At 33.6% G+C, this 26,637-nt stretch overlaps 1 long non-coding RNA gene across 1 annotated transcript in view; it reads left to right on the forward strand.

The window, feature by feature from the left end:
* Positions 1-16,994, forward strand: part of LOC147827001 (uncharacterized) — a 396,363-nt gene extending 379,369 nt beyond the window's left edge. The window contains exon 6 of the long non-coding RNA XR_015453186.1: positions 9,824-16,994. This is a non-coding gene — a long non-coding RNA (uncharacterized LOC147827001). The remainder of the gene's footprint in view (positions 1-9,823) is intronic.
* Positions 16,995-26,637: the final 9,643 nt, after the last annotated feature.

Raw genomic sequence — 26,637 nt, forward strand, 5'->3', positions numbered from 1 at the left:
TTGAAAAAATACTGAAGTTAATCCTCTACTTTATGTGACTATTGGTTGATCATTGTCTTACTTACATTTCCCAACTATAAGAATTACTGTAAAAAACTCTCTAAGGAGAAAAACAAAATACTAAACACTACCTATTGGTTCACAGTAGTACCATAACCAGTACCATAGTAACAAATACATTGTGAAATTCTTCTCATCTGTGTTTTTCATTGCTGTGATATGGGTCTTTTCTGAATGCTTAACGCTGTTATATAAGGCCATTAGACCGCATGTGTGTGTGTTGGGGGGGTGGTGGATTATGTTATGATGCAAAGAATGTGTCTGTTCCTGCATTATTCACTTTTCTGTTACTATAACAAAGTACCTCAGGCAAAAACAAGTTAAAGGAAGAAAGATTTATTTTGTCTCTTGAGTTTAGTCCATGGTCACTTGGCTCCATGGTTCCAGTGCCTGCGGTGAGGCAGCACATCATGGCAGAAGGACATGGTCAGGGAAAGCTGCCTACCTCATCTTAGCCAGGAAGCAGGAAAAAAAACGGGAGGAGGAGAGGGAGGGAGAAAGGAAGAGAGAAAGCAAGAGAAAAAGGAAAGAAAGAAGGGAGAGAGAGGGGGAGGGAGACAGGGAGATAGAGAGACAGAGAGAGAGGATAAAATTTACCGCCCCCCTTCCGGGGCATGCCCCAGTGTTACACTTCCAACTTGGTCTCATTTCCTAATATTTTTGACACCAACCACATCACCATCAGCTGGGTACCCAAACTTAAGCACACGGCCTTTTAAGATCCAAAGCACAGTAGTCCCTAAGACCAATAAAACTGAAAACTAACCCTTCTTTGTTTTCACAGCTTTGAGCCCCTCCCCCAATACACACATGAACTCAGTAGTATGCTCTGTTTGGATTAGGGAACGGAATCCCTACTTCCCAGTGATAAGAGAAGGAAGCTCTGATAAGAGCATAAAAGTAATCAAATGAGTATTGTCCTGAACTTTCAGTATTGAGGTAATTCCTCAGTTTTGATCAAGATGTATTAGGGAAAAATAAAAGTTTAATTTTAGCAAATGAAAGCCACGTGGTCAATTTTAAGAGCAATTTGCTAAGTAGTAACCTGGAAGCATCAAAGGGCTAATTTTTGTCATAAATTTCCAGAATTTCCTCTCAAAACTGTATGCAGACTAAATCTTCAAATTAATAGCTCTTAACCTTCTATGGGGTCATCCTTTTAGGGTCTCTTTAAAATGTCAATATTTTTTCAGAAGTAGTCATTCATATTTATAAAAATGCTGTATCAAATTTTAGGATAGTGCATAAGTCCAGCAAAAATGCATCCTGAACTCTGTAGCCTCCTTTTCTTTCTTCTATCTTACAGAGTTAGCACACTAATTACTCAATGATTATCATGTATTTTGGAATTTTTGACCCCTATCTTTGCCTATTATCTTTCAACAATTATCAGATTCAGAGTTATTTATTGGTGGACTAAGATTACTTGGTAAATGCTCTATTGCTTATGCTATTATTCAAAACCAGAAAACTTCCTGAAGCATCCACGTAACAGTTTTAGTTTCAGAGTGTTAATAATACTCATGAGATACAAACCAAAAGACTTCAACTTCAGTTAATTACCTTTATAGAAGTCTAGAGAATACTGAAATTATAACATCTTCATCTCATTAGGAGGCTTGAGATGTATGCTCCTATATCTGTTCACATATACAACGTGTACGTGACTGTATGGTTGAGAACCAAAAAATTATGAGGATCATCTTGACCTAGAGAAGGACATAGCCCCTTATATGCCATTGTGGTAGAAATCTTGCATAACAACTAACATTTCTTCAAATACAGTGGAGTACTATATAACAAAGGAGGCATAAAAAGCATTCTCCCTTGATCTTAACTAGTGTTTCCAATGAAAACTTCTAAATTATCCTTGATTCAGCCCAGAGTTGATATCAATTCTTTGCCTACATTGTCTTTTGACCTTGAATAGATTTTAATGTTGAATTGGCACTCATATAGATCAGTACTAAAGTGCCAGGCCTAATTTCATGGGAGCTTACAATGCAATGCAGATTATGAAATAACAGATAATTAGAGTAAAATATAGAATGCAATCACTGGCATAAGAGATGTCTAAATGAAATGCATCAATTTTATTCTGCTGAAGCTGAATAGGCATCAGTAAACCTTCTTGGAAAACAGCATTTACGAGGGGCTCATAGAAAGGTTAAATCAGTCTGGTTTTTATACTACAATGAACAAATGTTTGAGATAGTATAACATCTTAATAGAGAGGTTGTCTTTTGTCTATTAATGTAGAAATAAATCAGTCTGGCAAAATTCCTTCACAGTATGTATGATCCATTGAACATGTATTTAAAAATGTCTCCATTTTTGATGATGTGTGACATATTGAAATAAATTCAATTTCTTGTGAGAACACTGAAAGGAAAACTAACATTTCACTCGGTCCTAATAAGTACCAGGCACTGTGTTAAATTATTTACTAATGATATCTTAATTATTTATAGATTCATAACAATCATGACATCATTATGTCTATTTAAAGTATAGAACCTAAGCCTTGGAGATTATGTTAAATAATCAACCAAAAATTTACCCAAACAACCACAACTGTTAGCCAATTGGAGCCATGATGACCATGGTCTAACTGAATTCCATTCAAAGGAGTTTTTCCCAAGATACTATGGTGTTATAGTGCAGTATTTTAAGAGGTGTCTAAACAACATAAAAAAACTTCAGAACAGGGTAAACAGAATGTTGGAGAACAAGGCTGGCATGTAAGAAAAAACACTAAGGGAACCAAGAAATTCTAGGAGAGAATTTCCAGATATAAATAATACCCTTTCTCCTCTTAGACTGTGACACACTGGGATACCACTTTACACTGGTTTGTAAAGTGTAAAGGAAGTATAAAGGTTTGAAGGATAAATAACAAGCTTTATTATCTAGAACATATGGTTTATAATTAAAATTGAATGTGAAAATGTGGCTTGGACCTAAGTTTGAAGAAAAAAATTGAGTCAAATACCTTTCCCATCTACTTCCAGGATAAGAAGCTGGATAAGTTATTTCTTATAGTTATGGGAATTGAGAAGGTCTTTTATGCTACTACATAAACAGAATTGAGAAGAACATCCACCATCTATAGTTCTTGGGATCTGAGAGAAAAAATGCTGAGAGGCCAAACCATACACGATCAATAAATGCTGAAATACTAACCCTGACTATCAGAGAGATGGGATGAAGACTTCATTTGTGTTAATCATTCTTTCTGAGTAGAAATAAGTAGAGGGACAGGGAAGGTGATGTGAGTAGATAAAATGCAAAATCGTATTGCTGAAACACATCTCTCTTTTAAAAAGGAATAAAATGATTCCTACATTTTCTTGTGAGTAAAGGAATATTCTAATTCCCACCTCCTAGGCATTGGTTGCTCCTACCACTGGGACGAAATATCTGACACTGCACTGTGGAGAGGTTTATTTGGCTCATGGTTCCAAAGGGTTCAGTTCATGGTTGACTGGCTCTAAAGCAGAAATGGTATGGCAGAAGGTCCTAGCAGAGGGAAGCCGTTAACCCATGGTAGCCAGGAATCAGAGAAAGCAAAAAAAAGCTCAAGAGAGAGGGATATCCTCCAAAGCCACATTTTCAGTGACTCATCTCCTTTAACCCAGCCCTACCTTCTAATATCAAATTCAATGATGAATTTATCAATGGATTAATCCACTGATGAGTATAATGCCCCACAGTTAACTTTCTAAAAACCCCATGTCTGACCACACAAGACTTTGGGGAAAGGTTTTATTTTATTTTACTTTAGTCCTCTCACACTTTAATTTTTTATTAGTACATGTTTGCAGTACATAATGAGTACATTCATTGTGCACTTAATTCTTTTTAATACTTTTTTGTCCCCTTCTCCCCTCGCCTCCCTCCAACTCTTCTTCCCCTCTACATTTATAAAAACTCTGTTTCTATTTTTTTCAATTCTCTTTTTTCCTTTAGATGTAAACCATAATAGCCTGCAGCACATGGGCTCTGGAAAAATAGAAACAAGAGTGAGACAGAAAAATGACATCTTCATTAGATTGGTTAAAACAAAAAAACAGAAGTCCTCATTGAGAACACAGTTGTTCATTCCGTGATGTAGATATGTAAGAACATTAATGTTACCATCTGGCTGCGTTCTTCCCTTGACCCAGAAAGAATTACAAGGTAGAGAGTTGAAAGGGGATTGACCAAAAGTATTTATCATGAAGCAAAAGCAGAAAGCAGCATCTATTGTAATCCAAAAGTAAAGAGCCCACAGACAAATGAACCTGGGAGGAGGTCTAAGAAGGACTATTTGTTTAGGAGTTTTTAATACACAAAAATGACTTCCTTTCAGCCAACTTGAGATCAGCCTGTGGGGTTACAAGCCTGAAAGTTTGACTTAGAAGTGAGTCCATAGGAGCTCAGGTTATGTAGCAACATACTTTTGCAAGCACCATTAATTTTAACTTTAAGCAGAATGAAGATATTCTTTAGAAAGATAAGAATATTTTATTTTTGGACAAGAAAATTCCACCAATCTGAGACCTTTGTGTGTCAAGCCTCTGGTGCCCTGGCCTTCACTGCGTCATCTTGAGTCCCTTGTTGGCTTGGCCTCTCCCTGGCTGCCCGTAGCTCTCTTTGCCGGGACCCTTCCCATAATCTCCTCCCCACAATCTCCTCCCTACATGCACCAGTGTTACTCTGAGAAATCTTCCCACCCACCCACAGGGCCCTGCTTCTCCTCAACATTTTCTAAGGCACAACATATTTTACTGAAAATGATTGATCAGATTACTATTGTGAGCCTCTTATGGGATTAGGAAAATAAAACACAAACCTCAGAAAAGGAGACCTAAGCCCAACCATCCCAGCAAGGAGGGCTCCTGAATCATTTTTCCTAGGCCTCTTGTTATCTCCCTGCTTCAATCAAGCGGTCAAGTGATATATATATGTATATATATATGTATGTATATATACATATATATACATATATATAAATATGTGAATATAAAATAAAATATGTAAAATATATAACTATGTAACTATAAATATGTAAATAAGTATCACATATTCAATATATATTTAATACAAAAAATTTTAACTCAGAACATTGTACATAGTAAATCCATACAAACTTATTTGCCAGTGCAAAAATTGAATTAAATTTAGTTTGAAAGGATGACAAATATTGATAATTTAAAGGCAAAATAGGATTCTGCTTATAAAAAGTACTTCGCATTAATTAAAGTCAATAATTAGCAAAAGTGAGTCTTTTCAGTGATGCAATAGCAAAGATGTGTCACAAAATTGCTAATAATTGATGTGCCAATGACCAAAAAATCCTAGGAATATCTCTTCTATTTAAAACATTGAGTCTTTGCTTATCGTTGATACTTATCTTTACTCTTACCACTTCTTGTTATGTACATACTACCTCACACAACATCCAGCTAATGCTGCTTACTTTCTGTATCATAAAACACATATTATTAAACACATTCTGCTAGAATTTGTGCTCTGCCTTTTAAATATTGTCTCATTTCTACCACATCATCAATTAACTGATTATCTCAATTTTACAGTTGAAAAAATATCCCGAGGCAAACAAACAACACCAAGAAACTAAAGCTTAGAGCTCTTAACTAAATTTCTTAAAGTAAAATATCCAACACATGACAGAGTGAGGGTTTCTCTCCCATGTATTTTATATGTGGTGTCCCCATAAAACTTAGCATTCATTATTTATTTATTCAGTAAGCTTGTATTGGCACTAAATTATGTTAGCCCTGGGGATATAAATAGATGGTTTAATAAGCTCAATATCCAATGAGAAAAAGACAGAAAAAATCTATTAAATTACAAATTCTGAGTGGTGGAGTTCAGCAATACATGTATTGAAATCTTCCCCAGTGATGTTGTTGTACACAGGTTTCACAATCATGGTAGACCACAATAACAAACAAAGTCCCCAGGAAATTTTATAGGAACTTCTGTAGTACTCCAATTGTATTTTACTTCTTTGTTCTTTACCCCACCTCACCACTATTTTTTGGAAAGTTAAAGAGACAACCTTTTTACTCAAAACACACATTTTCAGATATAGGAACTGATGAACAGAGATATAGAGAGGTGTAGCCAAGAAAGTCACTGTGGCAATAACTGCTACATAGTTCTTTCAACTTCTGGTTTCAATTGCTTGCCTCTCCATGTTGGTTAGTCTCGATACTATCTTTACTAAATTGTATGTAAGAATAATAATGCCAGTTGGTAAAAATGTTTCTCATTGCTCAGGACATTGTCATGGAAACCATAAATGTGTTTAATCCTACAGTTTTTTCAAGAACTTCATCTGTCCTTTTGCTCTTAGATTCTTATTGTTCAATTTACTTTCATGGACAATGCCTGAATATGTCATCACACTATTACTATTTTATCATCAAAACCATTTTGATATTATGAATTTTCCCTATTATACCAGCTACTCAAAGATATATTACAAACTATGAATTTCAGATAAAACAGTCCTCTGGGACAACTGTTAGAATCCTTTACTAGATTATAGGTCAAGAGAAAATTACAAGGCACCATTAAGAATATTCTTATATGACTGCCATGTTGTACACTTGTTATCCCAGCTACTCATGAGGTTAAGGCAGGGAAACTACAAACTCAATCCCAGCCTGGGCAATAGAGGCAGCATAGTGAAACTTTGCCTTAAATATATATTCCTATATGTCTTCTAATTGCTCCTATTGATTGCAACACTGACAAGGAAACTCTGGAGTACTTTTAATTTCTATGGTACACTTATATACAATTTCTCATTTGATTGTCACAACTGCTATTATTGGAAGTCAAATATTCTGAGGGGGAAAAAGTAGCTTGCCCTAAGCACATTACTAGTATGTTCTCAAACTACAATTTGATCCCAGATTTTCTCTTGTTAAATTTAAAGCCAGTATGTTACATTGCACTCCTGAGGCAATCAAAATGTCTTTTCATAGTGAAGGTGGTATTGATTGGTATTCTTTAGAGAGACCTGGTACTTTTTTCTCAAATGAAAATGCAAGTGAGTGGTAAAAACTTTTTTCATGAAAGGAGGAGTTTGTCTTAAATGACTAAAGTTGCATGGTAAAATTACTCAATAAAAAGTCAAACTAGTTATTGTGCATTGGTCGATTTGTTATTACCTCAGGAGTATTTATGGTGTCATATTTGCAATAATTTTAAAAGCATTAATTTTGTCATGTTAAGTTATTAATAAAGACATATGGATATTGAATCATATTTCATTGTTTCCATACAGATAAAGGTGTAATTGCATTAATTTTCTGTGGTCTTGTTTCACAGATGATATAACACTTCACTTAGAAACAGTCATGCATTTCTGATATCTAGTCATAGCATAACAAAACTATTTTACAGCAGATAAAGAATCACTTGAATTAATTCTAAAATATTATAAAAAAGAATGAAAAGAGATGGGCCTAACTTGGAGAAAATATTAAGCATAATTGATTGTCTTTGGTGCTTTATATATAAACAATTATGTATATATTGTTATATATTTAAAAATATTATACTCAGTGAGATAAAATATAGCCAATATTTAAATTTAAAAATGTATTATACTAAAAGACACATTGGTATTAACCTTGCTCAAAATACTCCCTCTCACTTCAAACACACTCACCTCATCATTCTTGACACATTTTGAAGCAGTTCTTGAAGTCCTCTTTCATGAATGTCTTTAGATGTGCTGGCCTTTATGTCTTGAATTGATTAAAAACATTTACTTTTCATGATCATTTCCCAGAAGTCTCACAGTGCCAGATCCAGTGAATAAGGTGGACGAGGACACACTGTAATGCTTTTACACGCCTGCCTATCTTAGTTACCTTGTCATTGCTGAGACAAAATACCCAATATCCAAAGTTAAAAGGAAGAAAGGTTTATTTCAGCTCATAGTTTGTAGAGGTTTTAGTCAATAATCAGCTGGCTCCAAGGCAAGGTGACATGGCAGAGGGGCATCACAGAGAAAAACCAGTTCATGGCAGGCAGAAGATAGCAGAAGCAGCAAGCAACCAGTAGCAACAGCAGCTTCTTTCTGTTCCTTTATATTCTATCGAGGCTACCAGCCTTTATGCAGGGTAGCACTCACCCTGAACTATACCAAAGGAGTCAGTGGACTATCACTTGTCAGCAGCACTCACTATATATTTGATCACACTTTGTGTACTCACAAGAGAGAACTTCCAGAATAGCTTCAGAAAGTGGAAACAATGATAAGTGCATTCATAGTAAGGGGAGTATTTTGAAGGGGATTAATGGCATGTGTCTTTTCCTGTAATTTTTTAAAAAATTGAAATTCCACCATATACTGTGATCACACCCCTTATATAATTCTATATCATCACACAGATTATAGACCAAGAAATTTTGTACAAAGAAGACAGACTACATATGTATTTGTTCAAGACAAGTCATAGCCTCTGATCATTTAGTTATTTTAGGAAATGTCCTTTCCTTTGGAAAAGAAGTTATATGTTCAAATTCTGATCCTGCTGTTTTCTAGCTATCTATTGCAAATCAGTTTAACCCTTGGAATGTGTTTCTGAAACTGGAAGTCAGAAATGTATATAAAATCAGAAATATTCATTTTGTTTGTATTTATCTATATATCTATCTATGCATCTGTCTATCATCTATTAATTGGATGCCTGCCTTTTGAATTGTCAGTATGGAATCTTTCAAAAATAAAAGACTACATGCTGACACAAATTGTAAAACAAATTAAAATGGAGTTGTTTTTGTTGCAACTAAAAGTTTGCCTCACAGACACTGTTTTACATTCTACTTACATAAATCCTTCAGTATCCTCTATCCTCTGCTAGTCTGTTCTTCCCAAGTCACCTCTTTAAGATATGATTTGAAGAAAAAAACTGGACCAGTGAACCTCTCATTTTTCCTTCTACTCAATGATTGAATTAAAAGAGAAACTTTAAAATGAATATAAATTTATGGTAGATTTCTTTCTTGTTCTTGCTCACCTTTCTCTGAAATCTGTTTAGCAGATTGAGGCAAATTCTAACTTTGTCTGCTTATAAGTGTGTAAGCGATGCAACTATTTCCATAAATGTTATATTCCCTTGTATTTATAAGCTCTTGCACTAATGCCATTGTTGTACTCTGATTCAAATATGTTTTGAATTATTTTTAAATAATACATTTTTACTTTCCTTTCTGAAATATTTTAGCTTTTCTTTAACACATACATGAGATATATAACCAGATAAAATTCAAATCAATTTGTAATCCACATACTTTGATGTAAGTTTTTAATTTTCTGTTATACATGTTATTATACTATAGATTATGGTTTAATTACATTTATAGATTTGAGGAGAGCTGATATTTTCACTAAAAGTATCATACATTTTCCCATAATTGTATCATTCTTATGTTCCTCATTAGAGTTTCATGATTTTATTCATCTAATACTTATATATTTCTTGTTGAATGTTTTTCTAATTATATTCTTAAATATATGATTTTATTTTTTATGGGATGATTTTATTATAATTTCATTATTTATAAATTCTGATGTTCAAAAAAGCTGCTTTTTCACATATTGAACTTCTAACTGTAACTTTTAAATTAAATTTAAATAAATTTATTATTTTATGATAGATATTTCTCTTTTTATTGATAGTGATATTCCTCACCTAAAAATGATTGGTTTATCTCTCTTTCCAAATTCTTAAAGGTGCTGGGAATACAGCATGATACTTTTGGCAAAGGGCTTCGGAATTTTGATGAAATTAAAACTTTATCCTTTGACCCAATCGTGTCATTCCTAAATACAGAAGAAAAAATATGTACACAAGAAGAATTGTGCCTGAATTTTCATACCACTTTGTTCACCGTACCTAAAAATTAAAAGCACCTCAAGTTCCCATCAACAAGAAAATTGATGAACAGGGCCGGGATTTAGCTCAGTGGTTTCACCGCCTGCTGCGCAAGAGCAAGGACCCGAGTTCGATCCCCGGTACCAAAAAAAAAAAAAAAAAAAAAAGAAAAGAAAATTGATAAACAAATGATCATCAGTGTTTCAGTGAAATTCTTCAAAGCAGCACAGCAAAAGAAGAAACTACAACCTGAAATGATTTCTCAGACAAGCTGAGTAAAAGAAACTTTTGTTTTAAGCATAGCTTTCTTTACAGTCTGTTTATATTTAGATCCTTTATTTTCATTCTTTCTTGTTTTTACTAAGTATGTTTAAGGCTATAATTTCACCCCTGACTTCTGTAGTTCCATCCAGACATTTTCACATGTATTACACTTTTACACATTCAGGTATACATATTTTGTCAATTCTGTTTCCACTTTTTAACCCTTGCATTTAAAAACAGCAGTTGGTGGAACATATGAGCTTTCAATTCCCACTGTGGAAAAGGTAACAGGACTCCTGACTCCAGGTTTAGGCCTTCAATAGGCCCAGACTTGCTGCCTGAGAATAATATCCAGGTTCATTGCTCTCTCCAGATTTTGATCTCATTTTGGTACTGTACTTCCCCTTCCATTGCCAAATTTGCATAGTTAGAATTTGAATTTTTACCTTTCCTGGTACCCAAACATTTCCCATCAGTTTTTTTTTCTTTATAAAGTTGCATTTCAAATAATTTGGTCTTCTGGACCTAGTTGACCAGCATTTTGTTATATATCTGTTTTTTTCAAAAATTAGTAAATTCCTTTGACAAAAGTTATCTTCAAAACTATTTTTGAGATGTAACTACGATTAATGTCATATAATGTGGATTCAAGTTTCTATGTAAGAAAACATTTCATCTCTCTGAAGAAATTTATGATTATGATTAGTAGAAAATTCTATTAGACCCTACCTAAATATTTCCATAAAAGCACCAAATATTTCATCACCATGTAATATGAGTCATTATTTTTTAGTACTCCATGTTTCCTCCTCCTCATGCTTATTGTTTCAAGGTAATTCTATATATTTTAGATTTTTAAAATTTAAATTTATCATAACTTATACATAAAAGCTACCATAAATATTGGGTAACTTATGATGTTTCAAACATGTATATAATATATACTGTTCTAACTGGACTACATTTTACATTTTTTTGACAGCAGCATTGTACATTTTGGTGCTGATTTTATGCAGATAGCTATTGGTATAATAATGTTTCATAACAAACAATCACAAAAGATTAGAGACTTTAGAATACAAGCATCAGTTGATTTCCCGATCAGATGTGGGTTTGGCTTGAGATAAAGTGATCTACCCTAATTGGATCTAAATATCAGGTTGAGTTCAGTTTTGTCCACGAGGCTTATGCTGTGTTGTGCTCTGGCAGAAAGTTTGTCAATGTTTTGCCCATGAAACTTTGTTGAGACTGAGATTAAGGGGAATGGGGTACTTAATCTGGTGGAGGAAATTCCTAGGCAGCTCAACATTCATGCTGTGGCATCAGTACTCCTAGCTACTTTTAGCCAGATCAACAGTAAGAGTCAGGAGCAATGGACAGAGTTGACTGATTTGAAATGTTTGCAGTTTCATCAGAAAAGAAGTGTCTGAAAAGTTGGGCAAAGAAGATAATAGTGGTTAATTTAACTGCAGTATTTAGAGAGGGGCAGTTAGGAAGTGGTTTGGATAGATAATTAGGGTGGAGCTAATGATTGAATACTCTTGGCTTTCTGAGAAAAAAGAAGGGGACCAGAGGAGAGATACATAATCATGAGGGTCCCCTGATTCTCTCCAACTAATGCCCTGAGCCACCTTGGAATTCTGCCAGAAACAAGATCATTACCAGATGGGTCCCTTGACTGTGGACCAGAACCATAAGACAAAAAAAAAATTCTTTTCTTTGCAACATTTTATCTATGGCATTGTGCCATTAACAATAGAAAATAAACTAAGATAACTAGACAGAATTTCAGCCTGCAGTAAAGAAATAAATAACCCAGAAACCTGTTCACAGAGGCCATTGTAGCTAATTTATATAAAAAAACATAAATCTTTTAAAAATGATAGGTTAGGATACATGGAACGTTGGCTGCAACTCAGCCATATGCATTTATTTGCATACTGCCTATTGCTGTTTTCTTCTATAATGGCAGAGTAGAGTAATTCCGACCAAGGCCGTAGGGCCCACAAGCCTCACATGGTCACTATCAAGCCAATTATAGAAAGATTTGCTGACTCTCAGAATAGACTATATTGTAGACTCTACAGCTTCATATTTTTTGGATTAAAATATTTTAAAAGATCAAGTCATTATCTTGCTTAGGGGTTTCTGATTCATATTTTTACTTAAACTTTCAAATGATCAATCAATATTTCAGCCTTGCAGTCCATTTGTAAGTGTCATAAGAAACACCATAGACATTACTTTTCCTAAAGCGAAAGTCATGTTGCCAGTCTCCCTAAATAAATCAGTAGCTGTTTAATTTTCATGTCAAGAGGGAAATGAAAATGGAAAGAGAAGACAAAAATAGTGCAGCAAAATGGAAAATGTAATATTTAATTGAAATAACATGGGTATTTTGTGTTGAAAATGTAATTATCTAATGGATTTCAGCTAGTGGCATCTATTCAGTATTCTGTTGTCCTGTGGGTGCCCACTCTCATTCCATCTCAACAGGGATTCAGATCTGCAGTTTCTCATCTCATTTGGCAAGGAACAAAAATCAGTCAGAAGCAACCCATTGATTTCAGTTTTTACTTGGCAACAATATCCTTAATTATTAATTGAATGTTTCAACTAGCAATTACTCAGGACTACAAGGAACTTTAGAATCATCAGAAGTCACACTAAAACCTCTGAGAAATCATTATACCTTCCTTTCCCAATGAAAGTTGAGATTATTTTGCTACATGATGAATACAATTTTATACAGATCTTCATTACATTGTTACATAAAGAATATCAAAATACAGATTTCTGCCCTTTATATGTATTTTAAAAATAATTTGAAACACGAGAATCCTTACCCAAATTAAAAAAGGATATATGTTCTTTTAAAAACATTTTTGTCAAAATATTTCTTTTATGAAGTCCCTTTTGTATGTGACTGAAATCACAATTCATTTAAATTCAACTCTACTACACATGTCATGAGGAAGGCCATGAGGATATAGTAAAGAAATCATGGTCACAGGGTTTCAAATAGAAAATTGATTTTCAAATAGAAAGTACAAGATGGAAATTTTGAAAATTAAAATAGATTTTGTGTTTATATTTAAAAAAGCAATATTTGACCAACTTTTTAAATTTATATATTATGTTTGCTGTCTATGCAAAATGAACTGCATCAAGATACTGAGACCTTAAACTGTTTCAAAAAACCACCATTTGTGCAGTCAGAACTGTTTCCTTATTTAATACTGACTACAGCCCTGTGAACCAGAAGGATGCTTGATTTTGGTTTTTTGCTTGTATGTTTCCATTAGATAGTTGGAAATACTAAAGTTCACAAAGGTAAAACATACAATAAATATAGAGCAAAAAATAAATCAGTCAATGAAGTTTTAAACTCTAATCTCCTGATTTTTGAAGTCTAAGTAGAATAAAGACAAAACTATTCCACCAAGCTTAATTTATGCTGATTCTGGCCCCGATTTGCTGACATTTATATATTTGTAATAAGGCAGGCTAAATATTGGCTAAAACAGTTTGTAAAGAAATCCTTTTTGGTGCATTCTGAGAACATTTCATAACAAATGTCAGCAACCATCAGAAAAGAGAATGGTAGAATGTGGTCAAAGGAAAGATAAAGGTTAGAAGAAAAAATTGGTTACCAGCAAAGTCCAATGGCGGTTGTTGTGGTTATTGCTGTTTAAATCAGTTATTTCTCAAAAGTGCACTTCGGCTGCTGCCTTGCTGATGCCAGGGCTATATAGCACCAGTGTTTTTTCTTACACGCTGGTACCTGCAGTATTTAGGGAGGAACCTCCCAGAGTGACTACTTGGGGCCCCTGTAATAAGTGATGTGGAGGCAGCATGCCACATGAATACATCCAGTGATTCCTGGATGTATGATGGGGCTTCATGACAGTGCCCAGTAAGGTGGATTGGGCTTCCCTAGGACAGCAGATCAGCTGCACTCATACTGCAGCTTTGATTGGTGCTATTGTCCCAGCCAGCTCTAAAACAGCATGATGTTGACATGGCTTTTAGCTCCTACTGCCGAATAGAGCACATTCAGAGACTTGTCAGTTTGAAGCAGCAGTTAAAAGAACTCTCAGCCCAGATTCCTTTATGGAAAGCTGTTGGCAGGAAGTAGTGAGCTGCATGGTACAAATGAATACATGTTAAAAATGGCGTATACTTTCAGAAACACTGCACATTCCAAAATACATGCACTATAAACCAAATACCTATCAAGTGTATAATTTCCTCCCACAAAATTTCATTACAGAAGCAGTTAGATTTTCTGATAGCAAATTTAAAGTTTCAGTTGAATGCATTTTATGAAGAAGAGGTTAAGAAGCTATAACTAGTCAGGCAGTATGCTTGATATTTCTGCGGCAAAAAACTGTCATTTTGAGAAAAATTTCTGTGCCTATGTTGTGTTGACTCCCACTCCTTTCTCTTAAAAATCACTCTTTCTAAGAAGATACTATTTGCTTTTACAACTAGAAATTATCTGTCATTGTCAGTTACTTCATATGTGCTTGCTAGGTAACAAGTTGGTGCTAAGTTCATTAAAGCATGCTGTCTAAAATCTGTTTTAATATTCTCTGTAGTTGTGTATATACCTATGACCACTTAGCAGTTTTTGAACATTTCTTCTATATTAGCGAAATTTAGTATATTAGGGATCTTGCCTACCCATGCTAGATTTCTTTTCCCGTGCTAGATGCTAGATTTCTTTTCATAAATTCTTTCAATCAGATTTTAGACAACAGATCAAAGTTTTGTTAATCAGATAAACAAAGATGAGAGTTGCATTCAGGAGAGAGTGATGAAAGAGGATGTATTGCAGAACTTATTTGGGAAGATACAGAGGTAACATGAAGAGATATCTGGCTGTCAGAGCATCCTGTGGCCAAGGGTGGCAATAGGATCATGGGGATTTGTACTGGGAAGTAGTTGCAGCAATTTCTCCAGTAGAGAAGGCTGCAAAATAATCTAATTGTCAGAAACTTACCCATACTCCTCTAGTTCCAACAAGTCTCGGCCCCTCACAGAGACTCTGAGCAACTTCTATCCATAAATATATATTTTAGGGGAGGGATACTATAGCTAATGTGGGTGCTTTTGCAAAATCTTCATTAGTCTGTGAAAAAAAATTGCCTTTCATGTCCATGTCTTTTCATATGGTAAATATCCAATAAATATTAATATAAACTGACCTACTCAAACCCTATGATATAAATTCTATATCTCATCCACTTGAAGGCAAAGTAGCATCATGTTTATCATGATTAGAAAATGTGAACTTAGAATAAAATGAATTTGAGGTGGCTTGAAAGAGAAAGACAATTTGATGCAAAGGAAGAAGGCTGATGGCAGGGCAGAAGAAAAGTAGTGAAAAAGTACTTAAGATCAGTAGATTTTTCTTTATTCCTGGACAAAAAGAAAGAACTTCATTTCATACACAATTAAAAATAAACATTGTCATTTAAGTCCATACTATAAAAATATACAGTTGTAAAATTTAATAACAATTGTCCAGATTGTTTCCTTATTTTAAAAATAAAGTGTGAGAAATGCAACAACAAAGGACAAAGTAATAAATGAAGTTTCCAGCATGATAAAATATTATCAGTGTACTGTCTCATTTAGACTACATTCTTGTTTTCTAGGGTGATGGAAGTCTAATAAAGTCAGTCTTGAGGCAAGAAGTAATAAATAGCTCTAACACACATCTTCAATGGTGGGGAAGGAGGATTTGTTTAAGCAACACAAGAATGAGATACATCATTCTCAGAAAATAAAATTAAAATCTTAGGCCTTTTTGGATAATACTGTAATTTAGTCACCTCCACCTTTGTTTAATTTATCCAGTAAAGATGACTTCACCTTTTGTCAAATGTTATCAATTACATTTTTCGGTCTGGATGTCTCTACACACATCCATCTACCTCAAAGAATTAATAAGAATTCTTCGAAGGTGAGAGAAAAATTGGTCCAGAGTGCTGCTGTGTGAAAATTTCACTGTTGTCAGACAGCAGGTAAGAGATCAAGAAAGTATTATGATATGCAAGTTTCAATATGTTCAAAGTGTAGGATCAAATAATTTTACAGATCAGATGGACTTTAAAGGTCATCATCATTAATTTTCTACTCTCTTAGGAAACTTTTCAGTAGTGTCTCTGGCAGATTTCTATCTAGTTTCAGCTTAAATAAACTCTGGTAGTGGAAACTCTCCTAAATCCATTTGTCTATTATCAAGATTATTATTACCCGTTGCAGACACAATCCTAGGAGGAGATATGCTGGATAGCATGTAATAGAAATTGTGGAGGCTTATCTTTAGAATGTCCTTCACACTACACAATAAACTAAAGTTGACCTCACATTACTTGACATTAATAGGCACATACAGTGGTGCCACGGTTTGTGAACTTAATTTGTTTCATGCTTTTGAAAAAGATTGCCACATTTGTGTTTGTGTGAGAAAGATGGGCAAGGTCATGTTTGTTGTCCAATACAGATTTTTCAAACAAAAACAAAATTTTGCCAAACACTTCTGTTTGCAAACCAAATACAGAGGTTGCAAACAAAAGCATTTGTGAACCAAGGTACCACTATATTCATTTGAAATTAATCAATAATGAAGGTGTCTTGAACTAAATTTAGTTAGTAATACAAAGATTGTTGCAGGTTCCATGTAATTACACCTTTTAATCAGAATATTACTCTATAAATAGATCAAAGTTTACTAACCTAGAGATTTATACTAAAAGAAATAAACATCTCGTATACTTCATGTTCTCATTTATAACTTTTTAATGAGATGCTCTAATTGCCAATTATATTCCTTGAAGAGAATCTTATCTATGTGTTAGTCAAAATATAACACATCTTCTTAATTTGAATTACAAGTCCTTCTTGAATTTTAGGACTTCTTGCTTTTAGTACTTCTGAAATCTCTACCACCAGTTGCTGTTGTGGGGGTATGGTTTGAGTGTTTCCCAGTGACTCAAATGTTGGAAGTTTTGTGGTCTTTTGTTGGAGTTAAGAGGCCATGAAAGCTGGAAGTTTAGTAGGAGCTAAGTTTAGTAGGAGATTGTTAGGCCACTGAGGGTGCTGCCTTGGAAGAGATTAGGTTGATTCTTAAGACCCCAGTTCTTCTGAGAATAAATTGTTGTAAAAGAGTGTACTGGGTCTCTCCTCCAACTCTGGCTTCTTGTGTCATCATATGATGTCTTACTCTTGTATGCAGTCCCATCAGGGATGCTATTTGCCATGATATGTTGTACCCAAGGGTGTCCTTACCAGAAAGGAGCAGGGAGATGTTAGTGTAAAGCTTTTGGATCATCAAAACTATCTATATTTGGTATGAGTTATGGGATGTGATTGAAAGATATGATGAAGGTTTAAGCAAAAATATATTTATTACAGTGAAACACACTGCTATTAATTTCCCTCACAATACACACCTTTGTTTCAAACAACTTATCCCACCTTTCTTGGCACTTTCCGAAGCAGTTTTGCAAGTCTTCTTTCATGAGGGCCTTCACAAGATGTAATAAATAATATGGTGAATACTGATTCCAAGTGCCATCCAACAGAGAGACAGGCTAATATAAACATTAGGGTTGTTCCCACCCACCATTCACCAGATGTGGTCCTGTGACTTCTGGCTCTTTCCCAAAGTCAAAGTGACCATGAAAGCTAAATGTTTTGAATCAATTCAAGATATGGAGGTGATCATAATTGTGCAAATAAAGATGTTCACAAATGAGGACTTTCAGCACTGCTCCAGAATATGGAGAGCGTGATGAGGTGAATCTGAAGTAAGGGGTGTTAATAGCACTGTGTCTTTTACTGTAGTGAATTAGAAAAAAACCTAAATTTTCAGTCACACCTCCTACAAAGTCTTTGGTATATTATTATAACAATGGAAAAATACTGATATGGAAGTATTCCTGGCTGTACAATAAAATCATTTGAGGAGATTTAAAAACTACTTAGGTTATCGAACCATCCCCTATTCCTATTTTCTGATTTAATTAAGTTTTAGGAGGACCCAGGCATTGGTACTTCCTAATCTTTCCAAGAGTCATAATTTAATGACTATTTAAAAAAATGTTTCATGTCTCTTAATGAGTCTTTACTATGTCAGTAACTTTATACAGTTGATGCTGGAAAAGTGAAATAAATAAATGAATCTGATGTTAGGAAAATAAAAAAGGAGGGCTGGAAAGGGAAAAAATATTTGAAATGTGTTATGTACATGTACCACTTCCCTACAGTGAAAGTAAACATTATGTCCTGCAAATATGTACTAATGAAAGTTTTCAAAAAGCTAAAAAATCCATAAAACAGAAGTCTTGCTTTCTTTTCCATGTCACAGCTTTCAATGTCTTTCTTTTTATGTGCCAATAGCTTGAAAACATCAGAAAACAGACTAATAATAAAAAAATGGGTCAAACATTTGAACAAGTAGCTCAATATAATATATCAGAATGATCAATAAAGACCTCAAAGATGGTCAATATCATCAGTCATAATGAACATAAAATCAAAACAATTACATACAATATTTAATTTAAAAAGCAATTATGAAGTTGATATTACCAAGTATGGGAGAAAATGTGGAATTGAACTCTCACACATTAGTGGTATATTTTAAAGTAGATTGCGTATACTCATGTACATACAATTAAACTTAAAATACTTTTACATTTTTAAAAGGGTTATTGTTTAAGACAAAAAATAGCTATATTATATTATTGCACTTTTGCATACATAGACATATAATCAGAGAACATGAACGGCAGGATAGTATTTAAATGGAATTACATACTTGTAAACTTGTGAATTTCATTATTTAAATGTGAACTGTGATAAATTAAAGATGCACATTATTATCTTTAGGGCAATCAATAAATTAATGATGCAGGAAATAATATAAGAAAGTTTATCTAAGATTCACCAGTGGAAAAATAAAATTCTGGGAAAATTTTTTATTCAAAAAATGGTAGATAATGATTTAAGTAAGAAAATATACTCACAATCATTCAAAAGAAAATGAGCACTCCAACTGAAAGGAGCTGATAAGACACACAAAAAAGGAAGACTTGCCTTTATGTAGTCTAAACAAGTCAAATAAGAACTGATTGTGTTAAAAGACTGAAAAAGCACATATTCTCAAAAAATTAAGCATAAGGAAGAAATAGGTATAGTAATATCAAACTGCATTGTCCTTTATGATCAAAATTATTAACAAAGATAAATTTGTGTGTGCACTGAATTTCAAAACATAAAAAGTAAAATTAACAAATTTAAATATAAAACCCAATCCACAATTTAGAAATTTCAGTACTGCCTTCTCAAAAAGTGATAGGACTCATAAAAAGTCAATAAAGATATAGAATATTTGGACAACCCTATTATAAAACTTGATTTATTGACATCAATAGAACAAAATAGCAATTTAGTAATATAGATTATTTTCAAGTGTACATGAAACTTTCACTAAGTAGACAAAATACTAGGTCAAAAAACATGGTTGAATCAAATGAAAGGATTAAAATAATGCGGAGTATATTATCTGATTATACCAATATGAATTTAGAAATCCAGATAAAAGACCTCAAGTACTTGAAGTAACACAAGGCTCAGAAGAAATCTAGAAGGAATTTAGAAAATATTTCTAGTGTTCTGGTAAAATGGTGTTCAGAGTACAATTTTTAGATTTAAATGTTTGTATAAGAAAAGGAAATGAGTGGAAAATTAATGATCCAAACATCCACCATAAGGAAGTAAAAACAGAAGACTGATTTTTAAAAATTAGATTAAAAAAAGAAGAAAATAGTATATGATGCATGAAATCAATGAGACAGAAAATGGACAAATAATGGAGAAAATTTTTTTGAATTAGAATTTGTTTTCTGAAAAAGACTGGTAAATTTCTAGAGAGATTGATCAAAATGAAAGACAGAGAGAGAGAGAGAGAGACAGGAAAACCAGTGAAAAAATTCAAAGTGGCGATAGATATGTAGGATGAAAGAAAAAGGACATTACACAGCTTTTCTATACTAAAAGGATAATAAGAATTATAAGCCACTTCATGCCAAAGAGTCATCAAACTTTGAAAAATAGACAATTTTATTTTATTATGTGTATTTTATTAGTGCACATTAATTTTACAAAATATTTGATTTCACTGTGGCATTTTCATATATATGTATTTGTATGCATGCATATTAAGCAATCAATTTCAGGACCAAGATTTGATTATTAAAACAATGCTTCTAAAACTTTAATATATCCAAAAATGCAGATTCTGATATAGAGGTCTCTGGTCAGAACCAACACAGTCACAGTTGATGCTGGCGTTGATAATACAAAATATGTTATGTGAGAAGATGTACTCATTGTACTATTAAAATCATCCAGGGTACTGCGTGTATCTATAAGCATGCAGGGCTTGGGTGTTTTTGAGCTGGAATCCAGGTAAGAAGGTCCAAATGCAGGGAGTATTGACTTTTAAGAAACACTAAACAGGGATCTCTGAAAAGCTATCTTCTGGGATGGCACCTAGTGATATGTAGATATGGAGAGATGCAGAAAATAAAATTTAAAAATGTCACTAACACCAAGGGTCCTTTTTGAATTGTATCTTATGGATCCAAGCTCGGGTTGAAGACCCTTATACTAAAATAGTGGCAATAACGTAATGCTGGATATTACCAATGATAATGAGTCCAGTGGAAAAGTATAGCTCTTTTTGATTTTCCTGATTTTTATAAAAAAAGAAATTTTCAAAGAATACATTAAAATTATCAACTATATTAAAATTAAAGATCACATTTAAAAGAACTCTTGATTTACAGATAGAAAACAAATACTAGCATTTTAAATTATATAGTGATCTTTCCAGCCTGAATGGTTTAAGTGAACAATTTAATTAGATTAAAAGGACATAAAATCACTAGTCTTCAAAAATAGATGATCTTAAAAATAAGACACTTTTCTCATTTCACAGTTGGTTACACAGTTAATACCAGTGTATTTTGCTCCTTGTTAACACTGTATGTCTCCAAAACTCAGCACAAATAAAACACGTTTATACTATTATCTCCTTGACTTATATTTTAATTATTAGTAATGCTTTATTTTCCATTCTGATTGATTTTAAACAATCATTGACTTCTAAGTTAAGGTCATATTGCTAGAAGCAATCTTAGAGTTTTAGAAAGAAGAAAATAGACTGGGCTCTTCACAGTAACCTTTGAGGTCCATTGCACTGCCTCATCCTGCTTTTTAGATCTTCTTTAGCTTCATCCAGTCTGGCTCCTTCCTCTTTAATTGGAGAATTACAAAATCAAGAATTCCACTGGCTATTTCCAAAGGGGTAGGAGAAGTGGGAGGGGGTAGGGGAAAGGAAAGAAGGCAAAGGAAAAAATATGAGAAAAGGAAAAAATGGAAACAAAGTCTTTGTAAATAGGGAAGGGTGGAGGGGGTGAAGGGAGGGCAGGGAATGGGGAAAACGTAAGAACTAAGATACATCATGTAAAGGTACAAGATCCCAATGAGTAATGTAACTGTTTTGTATACCTAAAATGTATCAATAAAAGAATTTAAGGAAATAAAAGAATTGCACTGGGTCTTCCTGCTTCTGAGAATGCTCTTTCGCCACATATCTGTGAGGCACAGCCCCACATCTTTCCAATCTTTGTTCTGAAATAATCTTCATCATGAGCTCTGACTCACCACCATATTGAAATTTGCAAACTCAATGCTGAACTCCAGATCACTTTATCTGTTTTATTTTTTCTGTACCACTAATAAACTACTAAGACATTAATTAGACTGTTAGATCTGTCTCCTCTAATTAGAAAATTCATGAGAGAAAGAATTGCTTTATTTCTTTAGCTCAAGTTCCTTGAAAAGTAGCTTATATATAGTAAATATTTGTTGAATGAGTGGATATATATTGTTCACTATATTAAGTAACAAAGAAGCCAATAGTGGACAGGATATATATGCCTCCTGTTTATAGGCTACTGCATTAGACATATCGTTTAAAATCTGAAGAGATATTTAAAATATGTGTAGTACAACTTTAAAATTTTATAGATCAAGAAAGTAAGGGCCAGTGACATTATATGACTGTCATTAGTCAGCTCCCCATTACTAGAATCAATTATCTGACACAGGATACTTATGAAGAAAGGAGAGAGTTATTGAACTCACGGTTTTGGAGGTTCAGTGCAAGGTTAGGTGACCACATTGATTTGGCCTCTGGTGAGAGTGGCAGATGTTAGTACATCATGGTGGGAGTACAAGAAGAAGAAAATGGTCACGTCTTGAACCACAGCAGACAGAAAGAGACTGGGTTCCTTCAAGGGCACACCTTCAATGATCTGGGGGCCTTTCACTAAATCCTTCTTAAAGATCCACAGCATCTCCCAATACAGCCTCCTGAGGGCCAAGTTTTTATATGGACCTTTGGGGACATTCAGCATCCAAACCATAGAGTGACTTATCAATGATTAAAGAAGGAACCAAACTCAATTACCTGATTCAAAATGCAGCAGTCATTCAACTGCACACTATACTTTACCATTTCCTTTTGTAGTAGCTTATGATCATCGTACAGCAGGTACTACAAATATTAAATATAAGACATGCATAAAATGTTAGTGTACAATATTATAATTTTTATTTTTCATGATGAATCAGTAGGATACACAAACAATGCCAGGGTATCCCAGGAATATAAAAATATCTGTTTCTTAAAGTATCATAGCATCACATAATGAGCTGAAGAATAGTAAACAAAGAATAATGGAGTTACTATAATATAGCTGAAGGCATGGAGGTAGTGTAATTTATTTTGGGAAGAAGATGAAAGAAATTGAACAGCTCCCCTAAATTAATTTAAATCTCTAGAACTCAATGAGTTGAAATTCTGACAGAGGTTGATATAGAAGATACGAGCACTGATGTACCAAAGGCAAAATTTAAAAATCATATGAGTAAATGTCCTTTCAGTTTTCAAAATGATAAAATAGGGTATGACAGAAATAAAGAAATGGGTTGAATAAACTAGCTAAATAAATAATGTATGTGCAATTAGTAGCATATTTGGAAATTATCAGGTATTAACAGACTCACTAATAAGACTTACTAGAATAGCTTGATATTTTATATAGTAAAGTGTATGTGGGAATTTAATACTTGTGTAGTGTGTATATTTGTGAAAGTACATTTTATGTATCTAAGTTTATTGAAGCAAGTACTGTATCTTATCCTGTCTTTCTTTTCATTTATTATTCTTTTTATAGAGATGGGATACATTTATACCAGTGATCTCAAGGTAGCTTAAAAGTAAAGCATAGTTATTAAATCTGTAGCCAAGGATATATAATATGATTATTTCATGTACAAAAAACAGAATCAAGGTTCTCAAAATACTCAGCAGAAATGATAATAATATTTTTTAACCACTATGTGCTGACTAGGTACCTTTATAGATTGCATCTCATTTGATTATTATAACCACTCAGAAATGATTATTATTATGCTCAATTTAAAAATAAAAAATGTTAACGTTTAATCATCTACTCAGAGGGTGAGGAAAAATTTTACTCTAGTCTTGTTTTGCTCAATAGCTTGCAATATCATTGCTAGGACAAAGCTTATAAAATTTATGAATAAGAAATTTAATGTGGATAAATGTAGATCTCTATGTTTAAATATAAAATAATTATTTCCTAAATATGGAAAAGGATGATTTGAGTTAAAATACCTTTTTTTCATTTTTTATATTTCTACTGACACAATAAAAACATAAATTTGCACATATTTTGGAGTATTGTGTAATATTTTGATATATATAGTGTAATATTTTAATCAGGCTAACCTCTTTTTCCTCAAACATTTATTACATTTTTAGCAGAAAATATTCAGAATCATTTTTCGAAATTTATAGACATTATTGTACCTAAAGTTATCCTATAGTACAATAGTACCACAAAATTTCTTACTTCTACCTATAACATAGTACACGTTGGATATTCCCCTCTCACCCTCCAAACACTCCCTGGCCTCTTGTAACCACTGGCCTATTTTCAACTTTTATAAGATCAACATTTTTAGACTCCACATGAGTGAGGGCATGAAGAAATTGTGTTTTTGTGCCTGGCTTACTTCACTTAACATGATCTTCCATTCTATCCATGTTATTGCAAATGTTAAGATTTCATTATTTTTCATTATAGCATTCCCTTGTTTATACATACCAGTTTCTTTATCCACTTATCAGTTGATGGACACTTAGGTTGTTCCTGTTTCTCCACTGGACAGTTATGAATAGTGTTACCAAAACATGACTGTGTAGATTCTCTTGACCTATCAAATGACCTAGTAATCCTACTAATGGATATTTATCTAAAGAAAATAGTTGTTTTCTATTAGAAGCTTTTGTTTTATATGTGTGAAGAATTCTTTAATCTGCTACTAGAGCTATTACAGTCTTAAGACTTAACCTCCATTGAAATTATTAGAACAAATGCTAATTGTTTCATTCTTTTCCTCTTTGTTCAGATCACATCTGGACTATATTTGTTAAGGGGTCTCTAAAGAATTATATTCACAAATGGAGGAGACACTTATAGAGCTTAAGTAATTTATTAATAATTACAGGATTTGTGCCCAATCCTTACTCATCTATTTATTGGTTTTGCTGAAGTGAGTTATTATAGAAAATGTCCTAAATCTCTGGATTTAGGAAAATACATGTAACAATAGCCTACCTAGTCCTACAAATAGATACCTCCAAATCCAGATGGAGAAATACATGATATTTGAATTCATGTAAGCTTATGCGGCACTCAGCATCTTGGAATTACTTATAAAAGCAGGATGGGGCTGGGGATTTAGCTCAGTGGTTTCACCACCTGCTGCACAAGCACAAGGACCCAAGTTCGATCCTCAGTTCCAAAAAAAAAAAAAAGCAGTATGATTATATGAAGCAAAAAAACAATATAAAGAAAACATCATGGGGCTGATACACTACGAAAACATTAACTCCCATAAAACTTTTAACAGCTTAAGCAATTTTAAAGTATAATTAGGATTTCTTTTTTTTTTGTATTAAATTCTTTTATTGGTACATTGTAGGTATACAACACAATTACATTTCTCATTGGGAATTGTACCTTTATATAATGCATCTTAGTTCTTATTTTTTCCCCATTCCTAGCCCTCCCTTCAACCCCTCCACCCTTCCCTATTTACAAAGACTTTACTTCCATTTTTTCCATTTCTCAGAATTTTTCCTTTCCCTTCTTTCCTTTTCCCTGCCCCTCCTACTACCCCTACCCCTTTGGACCTTCTCTTCCTATTTTACATTATCGATTATTCATTCTAATCATTGGTACATTTTAGGTATACAATATAATGACATTCATCATTGGAAATTTGCACCTTTACATAGTCTCTCTTGGTTCTTATTTTTCACCCTTGCCCAGCCCTCCCTACAGCTTCTCCAGTCCTCCCTATTTACAAAGATTTTGTTCTTATTTTTCCATTTTCTCATATTAATCCCATTCCCTTCTATCTTTTCCCCTAGCCCTCCCACTTCCTTCCCCTTTGCCCCTTTTCTTCCAATTTCACATTACCTATTATACATTTAGTCCTAATTTACACTTTCAATTTCTCACAGCAGAGAAACTATTCGGTATTTATACATGTGTGTCCTATTTATTTCAATTAAGAGTATCGCCTCAATGTACATCCACTTAGCTATAAATGTCTCTAATTTCTCATTTTTTATGGCTGAGTAGTACTCCATTTTATAAAAAAAACACATTTTCGTTCTCCAGTCTCCAGTTGATGGGCATTTGGGCTGTTTCCAAGTTTTAGCTATTACTAACTGCACTGCTATGAACATGGGCGCACATATATCACTGTGGTATGATTCTTTTAATTCTTTGGGGAAGATCCCCAGTAGTGGAATAGCAGGGTCAAATGGGACTTCCAGTCCTAGTTCTTTGAGGTATCTCCATACTGATTTCCACAGTGCTTGCACCAGTCTACACTCCCACCAGCAGTGGAGCAGGGTTCCTCTTTCCCCACAGCCCCACCAGCATTTGTTATTGGTGGATTTCATGATAGAAGTCATTCTTTCTGGGGTAAGGTGGAGTCTCAGTGTTGTTTTCATTTGCATCTCTCGAATGACCAGTGATGTTGAACATTTTTTCATGTATTTATTTGCTATTTCTACTTCTTTGTCTGAGAAATGTCTGTTCATTCCAGATGCCCATTTTTGGATTGGGTCTTTAAATTTGGGAGGTCTGATCTTTTTAAGTTCTTTATAGATTCGAGATAGTAGACCTTTGTCTGAGGAAAAGCAGGTGAAGATTTTTTC

The sequence above is a fragment of the Heterocephalus glaber genome, unplaced genomic scaffold (genome assembly GCF_053883595.1).
Source record: "Heterocephalus glaber isolate CG9 unplaced genomic scaffold, H.glaber_assembly_v1.0 deba00001457, whole genome shotgun sequence".
NCBI lineage: Eukaryota > Metazoa > Chordata > Mammalia > Rodentia > Bathyergidae > Heterocephalus > Heterocephalus glaber.